The 9,855-nt window shown below is 40.6% G+C and overlaps 1 long non-coding RNA gene across 1 annotated transcript; it reads left to right on the plus strand.

The window, feature by feature from the left end:
* The first annotated feature begins 544 nt into the window (after positions 1-544).
* On the plus strand, positions 545-9,607 carry LOC105479341 (uncharacterized). Its single transcript, XR_985817.3, has 2 exons — positions 545-827; positions 8,887-9,607. It is a non-coding gene; the product is annotated as an uncharacterized lncRNA (long non-coding RNA).
* Positions 9,608-9,855: the final 248 nt, after the last annotated feature.

Here is a 9,855-nt window from a genome sequence, read left to right on the forward strand (position 1 = left end):
CCCTGGAGATGAGGCTGTTCTAGAAAAACAGTGAGAGAGAATGGTTTTAATACCTCCCCTATGCAAAAGGCATATGTAATGGTGACAATTTATCTTGTTACTGTTCCACATGTCAAGTCACTGTGCTTTTAGCACAGCAACAGAGAACATAATCAACTTTAGATTGAGGAAATTGTGGGTGATAATTATAATTACAGGGCATAACTCTATTTGCTTTTAAAAATACAATTTTTAAGAAAGTAGTGTAGAAATCAGAATCCATCATATTTCTATTTCAGTTTCAAGGAAAAACTATTCATTGAAAAGACATTATTTTCTTTTGGATATTAACACTTTGGAGATCATCACACTAAAAGGATTTAAACGCAATGCTGTCTTCTTTTTTTTACCTAAGTGGGTTTTGCACAGACTGTTCTCCCTGTCTGAGATGCTTAACTCCTGGGCCTATTGTCTTAGTCTTTGGGACTCAGTTTACCCGTCACTTATTCATAGAGGCCTTTGATCTAAATTAGGTCACCTATTATATTTCCTTGTATCATTTTTCACAATTCTTATCACAATTTATAATTATTATGTTTTATAGAAGATGCCACTAATTGTAAAATGCACCATTATTGTACATACCTCTGAGAAAGTTCATGAAAAGAAGCTCAAGGTGAAGAATTTAGCATGAGACTTCCCATGCAAAGCTGGCCTACTGAAGTAAGGGCACATGAGAAATGAACCCAGCATGTAGAAAAGGACAGCAAAGAAACTTGCCAGTTTCAACCTTAGCTCCAGAGGGAAGGAGAAAGAAAAGTCTCTCCTTTTCAGGAGAGAATCAGGAGGTGATCATCTTGCGGGTTTGTGGTCTAAAGTCCACCAACAAGTTTTCTGTGGTCCAGAAAACCTCAAGTGGAGAGTATAGTTTAAAAGGAATCCCATGTTGAAAGTGGCCTGGGTGAAAGAAGCAAATTCATATACAATCCAGAAGAACTTTACTCCCTTACAGGCCAACTGCATCATAAGACGTATTGATGGTACAACGTGTCTCAAATTTGAATGTGCTGAGATGTTTAAAAAGTAGTTGCATTTGCAAATCAATAAGATACAGGGTAATTTATTTGCATGGATATTTGCTTAATGTTTAAGGTTCATAGGATTGGCCTCTGCTTCCTCACATCTTCACCTCCTTTGCCCAGTACAGGGCCTGCATATAGTGGGCATTCAATAAATGGGAACAGAATGAATGAGCGAAACAAATTCCTCTTGAGCTTCACTTGTTGCAACTTTGACTTTTTAAAAAAAATACAATTCTACTCACTTATGTATGTCGAATCACCTTTTGACATAGTGGAAAGAGTATTAAACCAGAAAATTCGAGACCCAGATTTTGACCTTAGCATCCTTACTGATTAACCCTATGATATGGGGCAAAGCTTTTAATCTTTCTGGTCCACAATTTACCCCTCTGTAAAATGGTAGGGTTGTGTCTTATTATCTCCAGGGTCTCTTCGCATTCTAATAGATTGTGCCTTGATTGTATAAAAACATAATAATGAGGCCCACTATTGTAGAGTATGCATCATCATAGTTATCACATAGCCTCTCACAATAATAAGAGTTGACATAGTGCTGAGAACTTGGTCATGTATGAAATCCTGATATGACTCTGTCTTCATCTTTAGTAACTTTTCACTACATGAAGACTGCACTTTTCATGATGGTTTTAAATATTTTTACACAATGGATGTAAATGGCAGTCAACATAAATAAAGGGTAAGAAAGTGAGCCTGAGGAAAATAAAACATACTTGGAAGAACCAGGTACTTGTCATGGATAAGAGGAAGTCCAACGCTTTGAATCAAATAGCAGAGACAAATAGCGGAGGTCAAGGTAAATTGTGTGTAAGAAGCAAGGTAGATTTACAAGAAACAGGCCACCATAAACCCTGAAGCTTTGGGTCAAGCAGGAGACAAGTTATGGGCAATCAGAAACCAAGGGATTCTTAGGAGCTGAAGACAGAATGTAAGGCGAGGAGAATGCAAGAGAGAGCTTGTGTAGCAGAGGCAGGATGTTGTACAGCTGCTGTCCTGGCTTGAGGAAATTTCCAGTCCATTCTGCTCAGTCCTAATTCTGTCAGGGTGCAAAGTTTCCCTTCCGCTTACAAAAGGTCAAGCCTCTGTTAGTCTACTATAAAGTATCTAGGGCCACAACAGGGGGTTGTCCACAGGCAAAATGGGTCAGCTGTGGGAAGGAGGCCAGTACAGCCTCTTGTACTGAATGCTCCATGGCTCGTAGACTGATGGCTGCAGTGGGTGACCATTGCTCGGCAACAGCCCAGGCCTGCTCAACTTCCAGTTAGTCTCCTGATCCTTATGAAAGAAGTTCCTTCCCTCATGCTTTAAGAACTAAGATACAGACACTCCTTCTCCTAGTGACCAAGACACCCTGGGCATTCCACTGGCAGTGGCCCCAGCCTGTGGACAACCCACCCCCACCGGGCCCTGCCACTCAAGACTCACTGTGGACAACCTGCTCCCCCCGGCCCTGCCACTCAAGACTCACTTGGGTCTTGCTTCTAGCCTAGCAATGACTGCCAGTCTTCCCCTCTGCAGCACAGCCACTCCAACTTTGTCCCAGGGCCTCTCCCGTTGACCTACACTTATTCTGTAGAGTTTAGTTTTCTTCTTTAGGAAGGGGATCTCTTCCTTCAAAGACAAGTATCCATGAAGGGGCCTCAAAGATAAAGGCTTATGGCCCTCCCCTTCCTCCTTCCATTGACAGTCCTGAGTCCTGCATCTGTGCCTGCCTATTTTCTCTCTCACGGTTTTGACCCAGACTCCACTCTAACTTTTGCCGGGTCAACTATGCAAAATATAGCTACGTGTGCATACAGACTATTAAATGTCCTGAGAAAGGCCTCCCCCAAAGGTAACTGGGGGAGCCATGAGAGTCCTAGAGAAGCCCGTGCTTGGCAGTCATCTGTTTATTTCTTGAGCCAGGCTCTGGAGGAACAAACAGGATGTGGCAGGGTGTCAGCTGAAGAGCTAGATCTCACCTGCTGCTGCTTTGGGGCCCACTGGCAATGCAGGGCCCACTCCAGGCTCACCCCAACTAGAGGAAATCTTTCCTGATTGTATAGCTAGACTCCATTGTGAATGATGCCAGAGTTAAGAAAGCCAAGAGGATGAGAAGGATTCCCCACTGATAGGAAGTGAGACTTTCAGCCAATAATGAGGCTCACTTGGCCAAAGTCTGGGGGCCTAGAAGATGAATACACACATGCAGAATGAAACCTATGTCCCACTTCCTTGGAAGGAGGTAGATTTCTGGATGAAAGAAAGTGTCATTGGAGTGGAAGTGGTGGGTAGGGGGAGGGAACAATAGTTTATTAGGGAAATAATGCATTGAATGTCATGTTTTAAGAAAATATTGAATAAATGTATGATTTATTCTCCTAGTAAATGAAGCAACAATTCCAATATATTCCCAGGGAGGACAGGAGGCATACATCACCTCTGGAAAAAGGAGGATATGTGTATACACAAGTCCCAGAGTGGAAGAACGGGTTAAAACCTATCCAACTACCTGGCAGGTTGTGGGAAGGAGAAAGGAAAGAGGTAGTGGAGGCAGGAAGCCAGACCTAAGCATACTGACACCTCTGCTCCAGGCCAACAATGGGGCAACACCTTACAAAATCCATGTCCAGGCAACTGCTCTTCCTGGCTTCGTTTATATTTGGCTGTTATTTTTCTCTTTTGCATATTTAATTCATTTTTTAGATTTTAGTATGGGAATGCATGTCGCCCATTGCAAATCCCTGTGGAATGAAAAACAATATGCATTCATTATGAGAATATATAACAATGGAGAAATAGCCCGTATCTAGGCTTAGTCCAGATAACTACAAGGTCTTCAATTTTAGGGGGAAAATAAAGAGGGCTCCAAGGAGTTTATTTTGGGAATTTGGAAGCATAGTAGAATCCGAGCCTTCCTATTTTATTTTCTGAGAAATCGTATGGGTGTGTGTGCATGTGAGTGTGTATGCATGTGTGATAGGGGAATGACAGGCACAGAATTGGTGCTAAGGGTGATAAATATTGCATGTAACTGACAATGACAATTACACATTTCTTATATGTTTTCAAGGAATCAGAACACACACACACACACACACACACACACACACACACACACACCCTATGTCAGTTTTCAGAGAATTAGAACACAATTTCACTTAACACTAAAATATGCCGAATATAATTTTAATCTTTCTTTGATGATTCAGAAGCTATTTTAGGCTCCCTATGCCTCTGGGTTATTACGATGAACATAAATTATTATTCAATTCTGCACCATTTAAGTTGTTCACATTTTTCTGGTTATTTTACCCTGAATGAATGGGAGCTTCCTGCAGTACTTTAATTACTGTGCAGAACTAATCGTGAATGTGCAGATCATTTAAAGGTATGCTTGGGTCAACTTAGAGGGCAACAATAAAACTTGTCTTAAAATGGAAATATATATGAAAACTCTGCTAGTTGGGCCTGTTTGGTGATTGATTTCCCAATCAAACATACAAGAATTCCAGGGAGAAAGAGTTCGTATTTACTTCAGAAAATCAGAGAAAATTTTAGTGAGGAGGTTGCATTTGAGCTTGGCTTTGAGTTATCAACCACTTAACCAAGACCAGAGGGCATTCCAGTTTTGGTCTGTGGAACAGCAGCATCAACATCCCCTCGTTAGGAATGCAGGATCTCAGGCCCTCACTTTGACCTGACTGAATCAGAATCTAAAGTTTAAGCAAGATCCCCAAATCATTTGTGCACATATTAAGTGTTGAGATATCCTAGTTTAGGATATCATTCATATTATTCGTAAATAAGGCTGAAAATGATATCCCATTATGAGAATCCTTGATACCATGCCAAGGGATCTCGACTTTATTTGGTGGATCATGGGCAGTATCCAAAGCTTATAAGCATATAGGGACAGCCAGCCTGGACATGAATTAATTAGAGTTGGTGCAGGGCAAGGTGCCCTGATGCATTAAGCTCCTTGAACTTGAAGTATGGAGAGAGGAAGGATGGTGGAGCAGCTAGACTGACAGGGTATCACTGGGGAGACTGGGTCAGTGGCTATTTACCAGATGCTGATGTGAAAATGGAAGTGTTACTCTGGCTTCTGTGTTTCAGATAGATAGTAGTGAGGAGACACAGAATCCAGGGGCGAATAGTTAAAAGGTTCTGTGATTAGTGAAGAGAAAGATTTAACTCTTTATTTTGGGAGGCTACAGAGAGGATGGATATAAGGATAAAGACACTTTAGAAATTGCAGAGGCAAATTGACAAAACCTGGCGCATTCAAAAAAGATACCTTAGAGTATATTAACCCTTCAGTTGCAAAATTTTAATATGATTTCTAATGAGAATACTGTCATTTAGCTGAACTGAATTTTCACTCAGACTTTTGGGTAATGGTAATTAATGGAGCTCAACCAATTTGACCAATGTTGTTTTCATTTCTCCTCTTGTCAGTATTGTCTGATTATGCTAAAAATGAATGATAGATGCACAGCCTTCCCTCAAAACGTAATCAATTCAGTTGGGCTTCAACTTTAAAAGCATCTGAAAGGCTTATTTACTCTGCATTTGAATACACACAATGAGAGAATGAGGGCATATTGGAATTAAGTGACAGTTATAAAATCTGTGTGTAAATACAGTCAACACATCATTTTTATTGGCAAAAAAAAAAAAAAAAAAAAAGAAAACCAACATTTATTGAGCATGTGCCAAGTTTTGGTTACTCAGTGAGTCACCTTCCATAAGTGACCTTCCAAATCCACGAGATAGTTATTTTCACTGTTATGCAAAAACACTAGGCCAGAGACTGGCACGCGTTATTTGCTCAAGGTTTCTGGGCTCTGAGCCATGGGATTCAGACTCAGGACTGGCTGACTCTGAAGGCTGGGCATTCTCTCTCACACCATGCTCTCTCTCAAGAAATTCAGATTAAGAACTCTTTTAATTATGGTAGAAATCACATTTTCCAGTGAAATGTCTAGAAAAAGCAGAAAGAAAAAAGGAAGAAATATGAGAAGTCAGCCTTCTGGGGCCTCTGGTGGACGCCTTTGAGCTGTTTTTGGCTTTGCTGTCTCCTGGGGGCTGTCCTGGGACCCTTCAGAAGGGGCAGCAAACATAAGTGAAGCTAAAAGCTTTGGGGAAAAAAATGAATGGTCTTTTTAGACAGGAGTTTGGTAATGTAGATTCTGGAAATGTTTGTAAGATAACAGCGGCAAGTTTTGCCCAGTGATTGGGTCTGTAAAGAACACAAACTCTGTGTTTGTGATTTATCATTATCCACCTAGGGTTAACCATAGGATGATCAACTCAGGGATTTTGATCTTTATGAGCCTTTTAGCCTCCTCTAGGCTTCCACTATGCCCTCTGTGATAAAGTCAATGGGGGCCATTTATTGAGTGCTTACTATAGGCAACTCTCATGCTGAGCGCTTCATATTCATATGATTTCTTTTATCCCTTACAATTATCTGTGGGGTAGCTATTTTTATCCCCACTTGCACACAAGAGCATTGAAGCTTAGAGAAATGAGATAATTTGCTTAAGCTAGGAAGTATAAAACTATGGTTTGTCCTCAGGTCTATCTGCTGATCACAAAAGCAGCTTCTAAGAACCATTATGCTACACTGCCTGTATTAATCTGTTCTTGCACTGCTATAAAGAAATGCCTGAGATGAGTTTATTTATAAAGAAAAGAGGTTTAATTGGCTCACGGTTCTGCAGGCTGTACAGGAAGCATGACAGCATCAGCTTCAGGGGAGGCCTCAGGGAACTTACAATCATGGCAGAAGGCAAAGGGGAAGCAAGTGCATCATGGCCACAGCAGGAGCAAGATGGGTGGGAGGTGCTACACACTTTCAAACAACAAGATCTTGTGAGAATTCACTCACCATCATGAGAACAGCGCTGAGGGGATGGTGCTAAACCATTCATGAAGGATCCACCCTCATGATCCAATCACCTCCCATCAGGCCCCACCTCTAACATTGAGGATTACAATTAAACATGAGATTTGGGTGGGGACACAGATCCAAAGCATTTCGCTGACTTTTATAAGTCTGTTTTTTTTCCAAGCATTTGTTGACTTTGCTGACTTTCTCATTGAACTGTGAGCTACTTGAGGGCAAACCTGAGCCTTATCTCTGGGACCTGAAGCCTAGGACGGTGCCTGATACATAGTAGGCACTTACAGGCACTGGAAGAAAGAAACAGAGGGAGGGTAAATGGAGGGCAAAGCTAATATTTAGTGTTTATCTTAGTCTTTTCTATATGTAAACATAAATATTTCTCTCTATATATTTAATGTGAGAGCACCACAATATACTTTTTTAGTAATCTGCCTTTTCCTTTGATTTATATGAGCTTCTTTCCAAGTCATTATTCTTCTAAAATTATTTTGAGATAAAAATAAATATGTACAGGTATTATGTATCCGTAATAATTTAAAACTACAAAAAATTTAAAATGTGTTTCCCGTGTTCCTCTCTTTCTACCAGAAAAATAAGCTGTTTATTGGGGTAAATTAAGATATATTACCTTCAGATTCTCTCATGGGGCATACTGGCTTCTGGAACTCTACTTAAAACTTAATTCAGGAAAGAATAGCCATCCTCAATGTAGGACTAGATAGAGTTGCAAGGGCAAATACTGGTAAGGTTATTTCCAAGTTTAATTTTATCTCATCCTAGAGCCACAGTGTTTTATGAAATGAAGCTAAAAACCCCAAAACAGCACAAAAGGAAACCTTCATGCTCTCAATAAATTACATCAATACTCCAGATTTTTATGTTTTAAAAGGATAAGCCAGGTTACCACCAACAAACGGCGTATTTAGTTATGCAAAAGTGTGGTTAGTGTTCACTATGTGTTGATTGTTGATTGGATTTGATAGGTTAATCTCTTTTAACCTCATTTTCAACGACTCAACATTTTTCTCTCAGGGCTTAGTGAGGGGTCAGGAATGTGATCCAGGGTCTTGGATCCAAGAACTTAATCCCCAGAGTGTGCTGTGTTTGGAGAATCCAGGTGAAGTCTTGTGAAACCTGCACAAACTTGGGCACTTTGTTTCTGTGGTTTTGAACCAGTCTAAAAAGTTGCTGCCAATGGCAGAGATGAGACTTGTGTGAAGCCACCTAGAGAGAGGGAGGATCTGCTGAGAGGGACACTAGCTTGTTTCTATTCACCTTGTGCAGATCCTGCCCATCTTTCCCCCTCTGGAAGCTGACTTGTATCTTCCCATCCTAACTAGCTGAGCTCCTTCTGCTTTCCTGCAGAAGCATAAGCTGGCTACAGTCTCCACAGGAGTGGTGACACATTTTGATCCCATGGTCAGAGTTCTAAGTCTTGAGAACTGCAGAGAGACCGTGTCTCCAGCTGATTGCACAGCAAGTGCGAAAACATACATCAGCATGACTAGACCCTGTCCGTGAGTCTGGAGTCACAGAGATTCAGGAATCTAGTTATGTAATCTTGCCAAGACTCAGATTATAAATAAGGATAATAAATATATTTCATAGAGTAGCTGGGGGAATTAAATTAGGAAATATGTATAAAGTACATAATATATCAGCCATGTGACTAAGGTCTTATACTTTTACTGAATCACCACATGTGTATTAAGCACTGGCTTTGTGCCAAGTACTGAGGTGCCAATGGCAAGATAAATAGACATGATTCCTTTCTACCAGGAGATTATATTTCAGTAAACTCAATACATGTTTGTAGTTTTTTACTATTATTATATGGTTTATCAGTTATCTATTGCTAAGTAAGCCTTGAAACTTACAAGCTTGAAACAAACCTTCTTATCTTTGTTTCTATAGGCCAGGAATTTGGGAGCCATTTAAGCTGGTTGGTTCTCACTCAGGGCCACTCAAGCTGATGGCTGGAGCTGCAGAGTCATCTGAAGGCTGGACTGAGGCTGAAAGATCTGCTTCCAAGATGGTGCCCTCACATAGCTGCTGGCTGGAAGCCTTAGCCCTCACCATAAAGCCCTCTCTGTAAGGGTACCTGAGTCACCTCATAAGGCAACCGGCTTTCCCCAGAGTAAGTGTTCCACACAGAGGGCCACATCTTGTCACTTCCAGGATATTCCATTTGTTAGAAGTGTTGCAGAGGGTGATATGTCAGTATCAGATCTGTAAACAGGGCATATAGAGATCACAAAGATGGCCTTATCTTCTCTTTCTTCTGCTGCACAAAGTCCAAATTAACGAAAGACTCATTTTCTAGAATGTTCCTGGTTTCCCTTCCATTTCTGCTTCTTTTAAGATCTGTGAGAAGAGCTCTGTCCTTTGCGAAACACAGGGAACTGAACTTGAGATTCTTTTCCTTTTTAATCTATAAGAACAGTTCTTTAAGTTCAAAACCTTATTAATAATCATAAAGCCTGAATAGTATGTTCAGTCACCATAAGTGAGCACAATACTTCTGGTTTTCCTAGAAATGGTTGAACGTCTTGGGTGCTCAAGCCCTTTTTCTTCTGCCACAGTTCTTTCTCAGAGCCGATGAACATGTTTACTTCAATAAAACACATAAAACCTACCTTTGATGTGCCTCATTTTATTAATTTATTCCTTCTAGTAGGATACTTCTACATTTAAAGGGGCCTGGTATCCTTTAACAGAGAGAAAATTATCCACACATCATTCAAAACACTTGCAATAACTTAAAATGCAGGATGTCAACAGTCAGGCATTGGTGTGTATGATTTATATGTGTTTAATCCTACTAACCACCACACTGGGTGAGTAGGCACCTTAAATCTATTGGTTTATAGACAAAGCAAAGCA

Source organism: Macaca nemestrina, chromosome 7 (assembly GCF_043159975.1).
Source record: "Macaca nemestrina isolate mMacNem1 chromosome 7, mMacNem.hap1, whole genome shotgun sequence".
Lineage (NCBI taxonomy): Eukaryota > Metazoa > Chordata > Mammalia > Primates > Cercopithecidae > Macaca > Macaca nemestrina.